This window comes from Oratosquilla oratoria, chromosome 18 (assembly GCF_046742065.1).
Source record: "Oratosquilla oratoria isolate Oo_2021 chromosome 18, ASM4674206v1, whole genome shotgun sequence".
NCBI classification, from domain to species: Eukaryota; Metazoa; Arthropoda; class Malacostraca; order Stomatopoda; family Squillidae; genus Oratosquilla; species Oratosquilla oratoria.
In genome coordinates, this window is record NC_134794.1 from 2,818,268 (window position 1) to 2,832,369 (window position 14,102).

Sequence of the window (14,102 nt, forward strand, 5' to 3'; positions counted from 1 at the left end):
CTTTGTCCTGCAATGATGAGACGAATAAAAATGTACGTATGAAAGAACATTGGTGGGTTTTCTATAGACATCAAATTTGAAGGACCTTTCCTTTCTGTAAATCATAACATCAAGGAAAGGTAAATGATCATTTTCTTCTATTTCCATGGTAAATTTAATGGAAGGGACCAAGGCATTGAGTTTAGTTAAGAACAAAGTAGGATCATCATTTGCAGGCCAAATACATAAGATATCATCAATGTATCTGTACCATGTGACAAAATGGGGGAGAATCTTAGGTAATAATTTAGTTTCAAAAAATTCCATGTAAAGATTGCTTAGAACTGGAGAAAGTGGGTTACCCATAGCCATACCAAACTTTTGCTGGAAAAAAATTACCGTCAAATACAAAATATGAGTCAACAATGCATAATTTAATTAATTCAATGATAGTGGTGGTAGGCAGTGGCAACTCATGTTTCTTCAATTCTTCTTCAAGATACAACAATAAATCAACAATAAGTTAGACAATTTTATTGTGAAAAAAGTAGTAGCCCAAACGTCCGCTGCCGCGAACGGGTCAGGTTGACATTAGATCCTCGCAACCTCTCCTGGTTCCTTCCCTGACCTCATACTCTTTGTATATATTCTTGTGTACTTTTTCTTTTCTATGTACCCTGAGGATGTCTGAATAGACGAAAGCGCTTGGTCATCAGTTTTTCTTTTTCCTTGGTGGTTTTTCCGCATATTTAGAATCACGAGTTTATGTGATTTCTCATGCATATATATATATATATATATATATATATATATATTTCATTCAGTTCGATTGACCCCCTTGACCTCGATGTTCCACTCTACGGGTCAACTCAGGTCAGAGACCGACGATTCATTCCAGCTTAAGAAAGGTCACCAGAACGAATGCTTTTAATCTCATTGCTACACACCCTCAAAAAAAAAAAAAAAAAAAAAAAAAAAAAAAATCCTTCTACACTTCTTGGTATAATCGGTTCTACTCCCATTAAAGAGAAACAAGTCATCTGGTTCAGGTATGAAGACGATGGTCCGTTTCTGGCCCTGAAACTTACCAATTAAATGTTTTTCTCCCAGTGAAGCTTCACTTCCTTGTTCCTTCCATGAAGTCCACCCATCAGGTGGAAAATGATGATTGTTTGACCTTTTTAGACGTAGTGATTATGGATGAGGTATTTTAAAGACTGAAGTTGATAGAAAACCCACAAATATAGTCATACGTTCACTGCTATTCTAATAATCACATTAATATATAAAAATATATATTCCCATATATTTGTCTTACAGGATTTCACATCCGGATTTTTTTTTCATGAAAAAATCGAAGTCATCATATCAGATTTTGATATTTTTACGATCTGAATGGCTGAGTGGTAACTCTTGGGACTCGCTCCCAGAGGGACCCGAGTTCAAAGCTCCCGAAGGTCGGGCCTGATGGTTTGAATTATATCGATGTTACTAGTAATTTGTTCTATAATAGTTACAACGGCGAAACGAATTAGCTTATTTACCATTTTGTTCTCTGGAGTCGTTAGGCCTCGTAGAAAACGGGCTTTCCTTTCTACTTAAGTTCATTTAACGCTAACACATCCATCTTCTTTACAACAAACTGCCAATGCCCATATTTTTAGGGCTCTAATTAGAGTTCTCCTTGACCCTCTTATGTCTTGACTTCTCGTAAAATGAACATGCAGACAGCAGTATCCCTAGTCCCATCACTTCGTCTCAGACTCTTTTTGCAACACGCACATGAAACACAGTGACATAATTCTTTTCACCCCTACCATAAGGAATAGGACGAAGTGGAACATTTGGAAGTTGAAAAAAAAAAAACATAAAAGAGGGACAGTTGTAGTGCAAAGGTAGCATCATGCCTCTATAAGGAAACGCTTGACCCTAACATTGGCATATGATGAGTGGCTCCGATCCGTAGGGGCGCCCCCAATGAAATCAATCATACGTTTATGACGGCGAACACCGTTCCCTCTTGTACTTAATGACCTCCAACTCAATCTCCACCACCACCACCACTTACATCTCTACCACCACCTACACCACTACCATCACCTCAACCACCACCATCATTTCCACCATCTCCACCACTATCACCATCACCCCCACAACATCTACCATCACCACCACTACTATCCTCTCCATCACTCCACCACCATCGCCACCACCACCTCCTCTACCAGCATCTCCACCACTATCACAATCACCACCACCATATCTACCATCTACTCCACCACCACCTCCTCCACCAGCATCTCCACCACTATCACAATCACCACATCTACCATCTACTCCACCATATCTACCATCCTCTCCACCACCACCACCTCCACCAGGGTCTCCACCATCACAATCACCACCACATCTACCATCTACTCCACCACCACCTCCTCCACCAGGATCTCCACCACTATCATAAGCACCACCACCATATCTACCATCTACTCCACCACCACCATCTCCTCCACCAGCATCATCACTATCACCACCACCACCACATCTACCATCTACTCCACCACCACCAACTCCATCACCATCACAATCACCATCACTACCATCCACCACCACCATCAAAATCACCACCACCACATATACCATCTACTCCATCACCGCCACCACCACCTCCACCTCTATCACAATCACTACCACCACATCTACCATCTACACCACCACACCATCGCCGCCAGCGTCGGAGCCACCACCAGCCTCCTCCTCCTCTTCCCTGGCCTACCAGCAACCCCTTTCAAGGTCACCGCTAACATAAGCAGCACTAGAAGTTGCCCACCTGGACGCCGCGCCGTCCCGAAGTCATGCCCGTGCAGGATTGCCAATCACAATCCCAGGGCTGCCAATCACAGTCCCAGGGCTGCCACTTACGCGTGAGTCACATTGTCGTCGTGATTTCCAGGGACTGTAGGGCAAGGACTGGGGAGTCCTCTGTCCATCGGGGGGGAGTCTTGGAGGGTTGTCTTGCACTACAATGGTGCGGGGTTTGTTATGTTTGTATGATGACGACTCCAGTCTGGAATCACTTGCGTTGCAGACACACAAACACACACACACACACACACACACACACACACACACACACACACACACACACACACACACACACACACACACACAAACAGCTTTCCACACAGAATAATAGATACATGGAACAAATTGAAAGAGAAAACAGTGAGTGCTAAAACTATACATGATTTTAAGAAAGAACTGGATGCGGAAAGATACAACTGCGGGTCACTACGAGTATAGCTCTTCACCCGCAAAATACAACTAGGTAGAAATGCACACACACACACACACACACACACACACACACACACACACACACACACACACACACGCTGTTTACTTCTTGATAGCCGGTACTTCTCGTTCCGCACCAACCGCTGGTCTGTGCTCAGACCCCATGGCTACAAAAACCTAGACATACCGAAGACATGCAGACAGGCGCGCGCGCACACACGCACGCACGGACGAGTAAGCAAGAAAACACACACACACACACACACACACACACACGCCTAATGCAGTGATCCGAGTTCGAGTCTCGCCCAGGGCTGAAAATTTCAGCATCGCTGCACTGCGATCTGGCACCCCAATTCTGATGGGCAAGGATATATATATATATATATATATATATATATATATATATATATATATATATATATATATAAACATATATATATATACATTTATATATATGTATATGTACAACACTGAATGGGTCCCAGTGATTAGAGATACATTTTAACAACCACAATGCACTTTAATTCTAAGCCATCAACATCGGGAGACCGAATGGAGGCCGACATGCAGAAATTGAAATGCGGTACTGCCGAGGACTCGAACGCAGCAATCACATGACAAGTGCCGTAGTAACTTACCAACTACGCTATCAAGAGAGATTATCTCTCTTGATAGCGTAGTTGGTAAGTTACTACGGTAAGTTACTACGGTCTCCTGATGTTGATGGCTTAGAATTAAAGTGCATTGTGGTTGTTAAAAATGTGTGTATACATATACATATATATATATATATATATATATATATATATATATATAGACAGAGAGAGAGACAGAGAGAGAGAAACAAACTCCACCCATATTTGTTCCTGAAGATATCATTTTGGAGTTCATTGCAAAAAGTACAACACGTCTTCCTTCCGTCCCTCTCCTCACCTCTCCATCCCTCCTCACCTTCCCTCATGTACACACACAAATACTCACACACACACACAAACACACACTTACACACACACAAATATGTACGTACAGACATAAAACATAAACATATAGACATAAAAAGGAAGCGCGTACACACACAAAAAAGAACACAAACATATAGACAAAAGAAGAAAAAGAAGAAGAAAAAGAAGAAGAGGAAAGAAGCTTACGCACACGCACCCTCCAGCTCATACTCCTCCTCACGTCCCCCCCCCCAACCCCCCGCGCGTGGGTCGGGGTCCCTCGTACCTTACCATCGCAGCGGCGGCCTCCGACTGCGCAACAAACCACCTCGACACAATAACTAAAACAATCTCCATTGGCGATCGGGGTCCGAGCCACAGAGAGGCTACTTATGGTGGCCTGGTGGCCGTAGCCTGGGCCAATCCCGGGCCATGGCTATCACTACATTCCCTCGAGGAGAGGAGCTGCTCCCGCTTCAAGGAGACCCGTCCTTGGCCAAGCCGGTAACAGGTGAGGAGGAGGAAGACAAAGAAGAGAAGGAAGACTAAGAAGGGGAAGAAGGAAAAGAAAAAGAAGATAAAAAGAAGAATAAAAAAGAAGAGGAAGATAAAAAGACGATAAAATAGAAGAATATAAAAAGAAGACGAAGATGAAGAAGACAAAAAAGAAGATGAAGAAGACGAAAAAGAAGAAGAACAAGAACAATAAAGAAGAACGAGAATAAGAGCAAGATGAAGAAGAGGAAGAAAAAGAAGAAAAAGTGAGAAAAAAGAAGAAAGAGAAAAATATGAAGAGAAAGAAAAAGGAGGAGAGTAATAAGAAGAATTAGAAGAAGAAACGAAAAAAAAAATTAACAAAAAGAAAAACATCGAAGAAAAAAGAAGAAAGAGAAAGCGGTGCCCTCTCCTGATTTTTGACGATGAATTTGTGTTGAATCAAATATTTTGCAAACGTTTCACTTCCATTCCACAAACACAAAAGAAAAACGACAATCCCTGAATTCAATGGGCCAAAAATTGTTCATTTCTACTACTACCACTATCTTTACCACTACTACTACTACTACTACTACTACTACTACGACTACTTCTGCTGCTACTACTACTACGACTATTTCTACATGTGTCCGTTGGCTATATGGATCCCACAGTGGACAAAGATAAACATCATATTCCATACCTTCCCCAAAGGCTACTACAAGTCGGCAGGATAGAGCTAGAGAAGACATCAAACCTGACCTTGCATCACTGGGCTGGAGGTGGAGGGAGAGGGAGAGAGAGAGAGAGAAAGAGAGAGAGAGAGAAAGAGAGAGAGAGAGAGAGAGAGAGAGAGAGAGAGAAAGAGAGAGAGAGAGAAAGAGAGAGAGAGAGAGAGAGAGAGAGAGAGAGAAATATCACTCCCACGGGCTTGTTTGAGCCCGTTTGGTGAGTGTTTATGGAAGACACACACTGTAAAGAGATCAAATGGGATGGTTTAGCTCGTCACAGGATCATGGAGGAGGAGGGGGGGAGTGGAATAGAGAGGCTACAGCTATTAGAGCGGCGGCGGACGATCTAGTAGCCGACTGAGCTCATAGGATATCAAGTGACTGAATTGTATAACAGTTTGTATAAGCCATATCTATTTGGAGACGATTTCGGTCACGTGAGTAGATGAGTGGATGAATAATTCTGGTCTACGATTAGATTCGAATATGTCTCTGTACTCACCCACATACACACACACACACACACACACATACACACACACGCACACACATAATAAACAAACAAGTGAATGACTTTATGAATAAATAGATAAATTAACAAATAGATAAATGGGGATATAGATGAATAGATAGGTAGATATATAGACAGATATAAATAGATAAATAAATAAATAAATATCTCGATAAACGATTAAATAAAGAAATAAACAAGAAATAAATAATCAGATAAATAAATGAACGAAGAATTAATAAGTAAATTAATTAATTAATTAATTAATGAAATTGAAATAAAAACTGCTACTTCTAAGTTCCACTATTCTACCGTTCCGTTACTGTCCCCCTTAAATCTTTCCCTTTGACTACCTTCACGACTCCACCTCTTGGGCGCGATACCGGGGCCCCCCCGAGGATAGAGACCCTCGGGGAGGGGGGGGGGACTATAGTCGCCCCTGTAAAGACCTTATCACACTGGGCTATTTTTCCTCCGATTGTTGGAGGAGATTTCCACCCTGATATGCTGAAGGAAAATTATCTACCTCCAGCATATCCGCCATAGTGAGTTGACGGCGGAAAAAAGTGTTGGAGGTGGGCAATATCACCGATTAATCGGAAGTTGGAGGAAAAATTGACCAGTGTGATAACCCTTAAAGAGCTCAAGCCAACATGAACATTTATTTTCTTAATTATATCTACTCATCACCGATAAATAATTGTTTCAATAGGAAGACAGTAAAAGAATTATCTTCTTTTTTAATTGCATCTATTCATCTAAGCCGTATAACTGCCACAGTTTCAATAAAGAAGTAATTAAAAAGGAAGACAAAAAAATAGATTGACCTCTTTTGATAGATCAACAGGAAAACTTTTAACCTTTTTTTTAATTACATCCAATCATAACTGCTGTGCGGTTGTTACGTTTTCTATAAGTAAATAACAGTAAATTTAGTGAGGACTCATCAGCTTCCTCACAGACATCGCCATATTTGGCAGAGCCTTTGTGCCAAAATTGCCTCCTCTTCCTCCTCCTCCTCCCCCTCACCCTTCCCCTCAACCCCTCACCCGTCCCCTCCGCTTGTCGTCGCTGAAGAATTCAAATTGATTTCCATCAACCGAAAGAAAACGGTGATCTTTCTTCAATATTTTTATGGGCGACGTCAGATGTAAGTTTTATTAAACACAGTTCATCTGATTTTAGGACCAAAAGAAGAGTCTTGTTACATCAGAAAAAAAAATATACTTCAATACGTCAGATGTAAGTTTTATTAAATAGAGTTCATCTGATTTTAGGACCAAAAGAACAGTCTTGTTACATCAGAAAAAAATATATACTTCAATACCTCGGAGCCTTCAAGTCTACCGACCTGTGAAATTATGTTCATGTTTGCATAGAAATCGTGGAGATGGTAACCTGTTTTCAGTGTGTACCCTCCCCCCCACCCACCCACTCTCTTTTTTAAACATAATTAGTTATTCAAATGAGAAGAAAATGTTCATCACTGACTAACTTTGGCAGAAAACAAATTCGCTTTTCCAGTCGCTCGTGACAAGCATCTTGTTCTTTCAGAAAACGACATATTCGCTTAACCGATCGTGTCTTTAAGCAACATGTTGAGATCTTATTTTCCATTTATGAATGAGAGAGAGACTGATTATTCAAGTGTCTCAGATGCACGTAGCAATATATGATTATATGTGATTATATATCACCGGTTTAACGTTTTTTTTCTTTGTTGCAACTCCTAATATAAGGAAAAATATGTAATATTTGCACATTTAAATGACTGTACTCCAAAGAAATCAATAAAAATTCTGAGCTTCTTGTATTCTGAAGACACGAAATGAAACCTCAATGAATATTCTTAAAACAAGTGAGTCAAATTTCTTTTCCAACTTTCACTAATACGGTAAAAAGAAAAAACAAAACAAAAACATCCTTTTGAAAAAGAGATAGACATTCTTTGTACTGGAATTTGAGAACTGCAATTGAGAAACAGCTCTTTGTAACCACAAAAGAACCTCAATCGATTTTCGTGAAGACACACTTACCTAAGCGCAAACTGAGACGCAGCCGACACAGGCGACACAGCACAGGGCAAAGGCAGACTTCCTGTTGCTGACCTGAAATACAGTTTGAACTTCCTTCTCACTTGAAATAATGAAGTAATACATCTAGAAGCTTTTCAAGTAAGAGGGAACTTCAAACTGTACTTCAGTTCAGCAACAGGAAGTCTGCCTTTGCCCTGTGCTCCGTCGCCTGTGTCGCCTGCGTCTCAAGTTTGCGATCAGGCTTATAAACAAGAAACATTATCAATAAATGAAAACGTCTACATTCTCTCAAGTATGCACGCATACGTGTGTACGTGTCTATACGTGTAAGTACATGTGCACTTGTGCACTTACGCACACACACACACATACACACACACACACATTCGTTCGCACGCACGCACTCAAGTATGATAAAAGGAGAATAAAGTAGAGAACCCACAGAGGTATCATCTTTCCTGTGTACTACAATTAAGTAGGTACAATTAGGTAACGCGTGCGCGCACACACAGTATTACCCACAGATCGGTCATACATGAGCACTGAGCTCTCAGCCGGGAGGTTAATAACTGTCGATCACGAGTACAGCACATGATCCAAGCCCATGGTGAATCACACATGTGCGTGAGAGTTGCTGCGTTCGTGTTTGTTTGAGTAATCTACATGATAATTAGATACGCGGGTGCTTACGTACGCCAGAATGGAAGTACAGGCGTACAAGAGATGCGTACTCCCCCCCCCACAAAAAAAAAATCTTTATTATCGACAGTTACGTAATAGTTCAATCACCCGTCCCGTCGAAGCTCAGCACCGCTCAGGAAAGGAACCGACGGTCGCCTCCCGCGTGTACGGACGTCCCCCCCCCCTCGGGGGGGACTACCGATCAGGCCTCCCGCTGATTTACTAGCGGCACGAGAGGAAGACACATCCCGACTTCCCTGGAGGAGACTAGGACTCGCTGCACTACGTCGGGGCCAGATGATGATTACAAAGGATTACAAAGGCGGAGCATGCCGACAGGAGACCTTTTGATCCATATCAAGGTCATATGCGAAAAAATATATATAATAATGATAAATAAATAAATGAATAAAGAAAAACTATAATAAAGTAAATAATAATAAATAAAATAAATGAATAGGTATAGTTAGATAATAAACAAACAGGTAAATAGTAAATAATAATAAATTCACATATAACTAATAATAAACGAGAATCAAGCAAATAATAATAAACGAACAGACAAATGATAACATAACAGACAAATAATTAAAAAAAAAAATGACAGTTGACAGTTGACACACACTCCGTCCGTCCAGGACCTCCCTTCTCATTCTGACCTAACTCTCATCACCTATCCGGTTTCGTTTCGCCCTCGTTGACTAAAGGCGTGGGGAGTTAGCCAGGAGCAACTATATAAAGCTGATGTTAGACTCAACTTTCTTTATCCTATTCTCACACTTTACAACACACGCAGACACGTGTACACGCACACACACACACACACACACACACACATGTATGGCGCCTCTAACTTGCTCTTCCCAACAAGTACACATGAGATCCCTTTCTTCCTTCCTTCCACGCACCAAAACCGTCACCATTACTCCAAACCCACCAGCCGCGCATGCGCGTCCACTAAAAAAAAAAAAAAAAAAAAAAAAAAATCAATATTGATCAAGACCACTCGACTCCCTCCCATCTCATCAAATCCGACCTCACCCAAGTCCACCCGTGGTAAATAAACAACTCCCCCAACTACACCCAAGTCCCTTCCTCACAACCACACTCCAATAAACACTTGACGATGACTCCAAGCACTCCACGAAAAAAAAAAATACTCCCACATCATCTTTCCTATCTGAAAGCGAATGGAAAGAAGGACAGTGTATCGCCGAGTAAGCCCTACCCGCCCATATATCCCCGCATAGCAGTGATACGGTGTATACGCACACACATACACACACACACACACACACACACACACACACACACACACACACACACACACACACACACACACACACAAGCCCCTAATCCTCCCCTCCACCCACCCGCCATCATGCAAACGAGCCATCAGGAGCGTAACTCCACCCAAGGAAACATCAGAGAGGTGCCTGCGTTTGCCTGCCTGCCTGCCTGCCTGCCTGCCTGTGTGTCTGCCCACCTGCCTGCCTGCCTGCCTGTGTGTCTGCCCACCTGCCTACCTGTGTCTGCCTACTTGACTGAGGACCAATCACTTTCCTTCCCATCATCACCCATCAAGGCTGAGCAAGCAATAAGGAAACGAGGAGGGGACGGAAGAGTAGCGGGAGGGGTACACGAACACAGATGGGAGGGAGAGTGGGGTAGAAAGGGAAGGGAGGGGAATTATATGAAAGGGAGAGAGAAGGGTAGGGTAAGAAGAAGGGGAGGCGGGGGTCGGTGAGGTAACAAGGGCGAGGGGAAGTCTTGGGAAAAGGAAGGTTACAGCAAGAAGGAGGTAAGGGAAAGAGGAGGAAGGAGGAAGGGGGAAGAAATGTGGAAGATGTAATGACAGTGGAGGAGGAGAGATGGAGGTAGGAGGAACATAGAGTAATGGAGGTTAGGAAGAGAGTCTTGAGAAACTACCGTGTTGAGATAGATAAAGAGAAAAAAAGACAGACAGGCAGACAGGCAGGCAGACACACACACACACACACACACACACACACACACACACACACACACACACACACACACAGATAGAGAGGCAACCAAACAAAGACAGATACAGACTGGCAGAAATGCAAACTCATAGACATATAAACAGACAGATGCAGACAGGCAGACAGACACAGACTTGCAGAACTGCAAACGCATAGACATATAGACAGACAGATGCAGAGAGGCAGACAGATACAAACTGACAGAAATGCAAACACATAGACAGACAGACAGACGCACAGACAGAAAGACAAAGAGACAGTCGTATATAATTACAAACTGAAGCCCTAAATTCTGGAGCCACGGAATTAGGAGTACCACGACTCCAAGAACATGCCTCTGAGTACACAAAGGTCAGCATCAAAGAGTAGATGACCTAATACCCCAATCAGGTTAAAAAAAAAAAAAAAATAGGATCCATGGTGAACAACGTGATAAATTGCTGTAATCTACCCCATTAATGATAGTCTTGCATGATAATCAAGTAATTGGGAAATTCTCTCATAATCAAAATATATTTGACTATCCTCCCTTGTATTTCCCATTTTCAACATAATCATCTCAATCTTACGAGATACTCTAGGCAAAATATCTATTTCCTTAATAAAGGTATATTGTATACAAGTATTGTATATAAAGTATATTGTATTACTGTCCAATCTCTTGTGGCAGTAAAATTGGAAGAATTGTCGACAGGTAGGCAGACTTCATAATATTTTTTTCCAAATACATATTTTCCCTCGTCCGCCTTAAATCACTGGAAATGTAAATTTTCGATTATCATAAGATTAGCGTCGGCACCGTCTTTGCTAAGACACACAAGAACTCAATTTTCTCTGCAATTTCTCGATGGCTGTCGAGGAAACTTCGTAGATCCATATTAATATCCTTGTTCGAAAGACTTTGACAAGAGTAAATTTTTTTCTTCTTCGGACCTCGCTACGACCTCATTGCTGCAGTTGATGACGACCAAAAAATGATCCTCTTAATAAAAGAATTTAATAATGTTGGCTTCAAAAACTATCATACCCCACCCCGAGCAAAAGAATTCTGTTTGCATAGACAAGAATTCCCAGACGTCTTCTACCGAATTCGTCCTCAGTTCTTGGGCGACTACGCGTCACGTCTGATGACGTCATGTCAGGGGCAAAGCAAGCGAGACCAACGACTTATCCCCAAAGTAGAAGAATCCCAGAGTTGATTCTTGTAATTGCTTGAGATTCTTTATACTCACCATCGTAATATTGCCCACAAGGACACAAGCATTGGTGAGCTGTCTACGAACATATACAAACAAAAATCTTGTTACTCACCTCAGGTTGTTGGTGAGCTCTCCAAGGTGAATCTGTAAGAGAAAGGACAGAGGATAAATATATAATAATCTCCAGCGAAGGTTTGGATATCCACACGTAAACACACACACACACACACACACACGCGCATACAAACACAGGCACACATACACACACGCGCGCGCAAACGGCGTTTCTGTGTGTGTGTGTGTGTGTGTGTGTGTGTGTGTGTGTGTGTGTGTGTGTGTGTGTGTGTGTGTGTGTGTAAGTGTATGTGTATGTGGATCACGTGTTGGACTCGTGATCGACAGCTATTTCCCTCCCGGAAGACAGCTCAGAGCTCATATATGACCAATCTATGAGTAATGCTGTGACCTTATACGCACACACACACCCAACTCCCCGCCCACGAGAGTTGAAGTACCGACTCGCATCGCAGCGATACTAAAATCATTTCAGCCCTGGGCGGGATTCGAACCCGGACCGCCGTGTGCGCGTGTGTGTACACGTTCGCAGATACGAGGTTGCATTTGTTTATTCGACTTTTGAAGATCCGGGTTCGAAACTGGGACACTGCCAAGTCACGCCACCGGGACGAGAGACGTGGGGGTCGCCTCCCTATACACGGGGGATGTTGACCTGAGTGTGGGGACTCGAGCACGGGGACGCATTGGGGTGACGGAAGGGTGAGGGGGAGGGGGAGGCTGAAGGAGAACACGTTAGATTCAGAACCATCAGTACCTGGTAAAGGTTTGCAGAACTTAAGTCCAGTTTTAAGAACAAAGGAATGAAGGAGAGTTCAAAAGACCATAAGGCCTACACTAGGCAGTTCCATGTCCGTTACCGCCTATCATCCCCGTCCATAAAGTTATTTAACCTTCTCTGAAAACAACCGGTAGTTTCAGCGCTTACTACGTGGTTACTAAGTTTATTCCACACGTTAACTACCCTGTTAGGTAAACAAGTTCTTGTCTGTTTCCTTCTTCAATCTAAATTTATCCAACTTATACCCTTTACTGTGAGTCCTGGCATGTTGTCTTAATATGATGACCTTGTCTGCATAATCCTTGTTGAAGCTTTTGTGGATCTAGCGCAGAACCGTCACGAGAATCGTGGGGAAACCATGTTCCGTGTATGGTGAGGGAAGAGTGAAGGTGCTGGCTGAAGATCGTGCAAGCACTGTTACAGAAGAAAGAGAAAGCAGCAAAGCCGTGGGTTTTTTAAAAAAGTTTCAAACGAAATTAAAATAAAAAGGAAGAGGAGGAGGAGGAGGAGGAACGAGCCCAACCCACACTCACGACTACAAAGGCAAGAAAGTTCCCGAAGAAGAAGAAAAAAAGGAGATCTGACTGAGGCTGGCGTGAATAGGAAAGACAAGAGCTCGGAGGGCACAAGCGATCTCGAAGAAAAAGATGAAAAATCCTGGCAAGGTCGCCAGATGCGACTGAAACGAAAAGTCACCAGAGAAACTCGACACGAGAGAGGAAGAGAGAGCGACAAAAGCGTAGAAAGTCTTGTGTCAGGAACCACAAGAACACCAAAGACGCGGAAATGTCTGAGACTAAAGAAGCGTGTCTGATCCAAGAGACGTCTCCCCACGCGCTTCGAGATCTGAGAGAGATCTGGAGGGACAGGAGGGAGCTTGAGAGATGAAAGCGAGCCAGTGGGAGGCAGCAGGAGGCAGCAGGAGGCAGGAGGGAAAGGCAACAGAGGGAAAGGAGGTGAAGGACACAGTGGGCATTCGAGGAAGGGACAAAGGAAGGAGGAGGAAGAGGAGGAAGAGTGGGAGGAGGAAGAGGAGGAAGAGTGGGAGGAGGCAGAGGAGGAAGAGTGGGAGAGGGAAGAGGAGAAAGAGTGGGAGAAGGAAGAGGAGAAAGAGTGGGAGAAGTTAGAGGAGGAGGAGTACGAGGAAAAAGAACGAGGAGGAGGAAGGGGAACCGGAGGAAGAGGAGGACGAGGATGGAGTGAATGAAGGCGGCGAAGGAAGGAGGGACTGGGGAGGAAGAGGAGACAGAGGAAGAAGGAACAAAGGAAGGGAGAAGAGGAGTAAGGTACGAAAGGAGGAGGAGGCGACAAAATAAGGAGACAAAAGGAAAACGAAGAGGAGGGGATGAAGGAAGAATGAGGAGCGGACGAAAGAGAGAGAGAGA

The 14,102-nt window shown here is 43.1% G+C and overlaps 1 protein-coding gene across 4 annotated transcripts in view; it reads right to left on the minus strand.

The window, feature by feature from the left end:
* Positions 1-14,102, minus strand: part of Cad88C (cadherin 88C) — a 366,763-nt gene that overhangs the window by 269,654 nt on the left and 83,007 nt on the right. For all 4 annotated transcript variants that reach the window (XM_076201341.1, XM_076201340.1, XM_076201339.1 and 1 more), the window contains exon 2: positions 11,974-12,005. The gene's annotated coding sequence lies outside the window, so the exon portion shown is untranslated. The remainder of the gene's footprint in view (positions 1-11,973; positions 12,006-14,102) is intronic.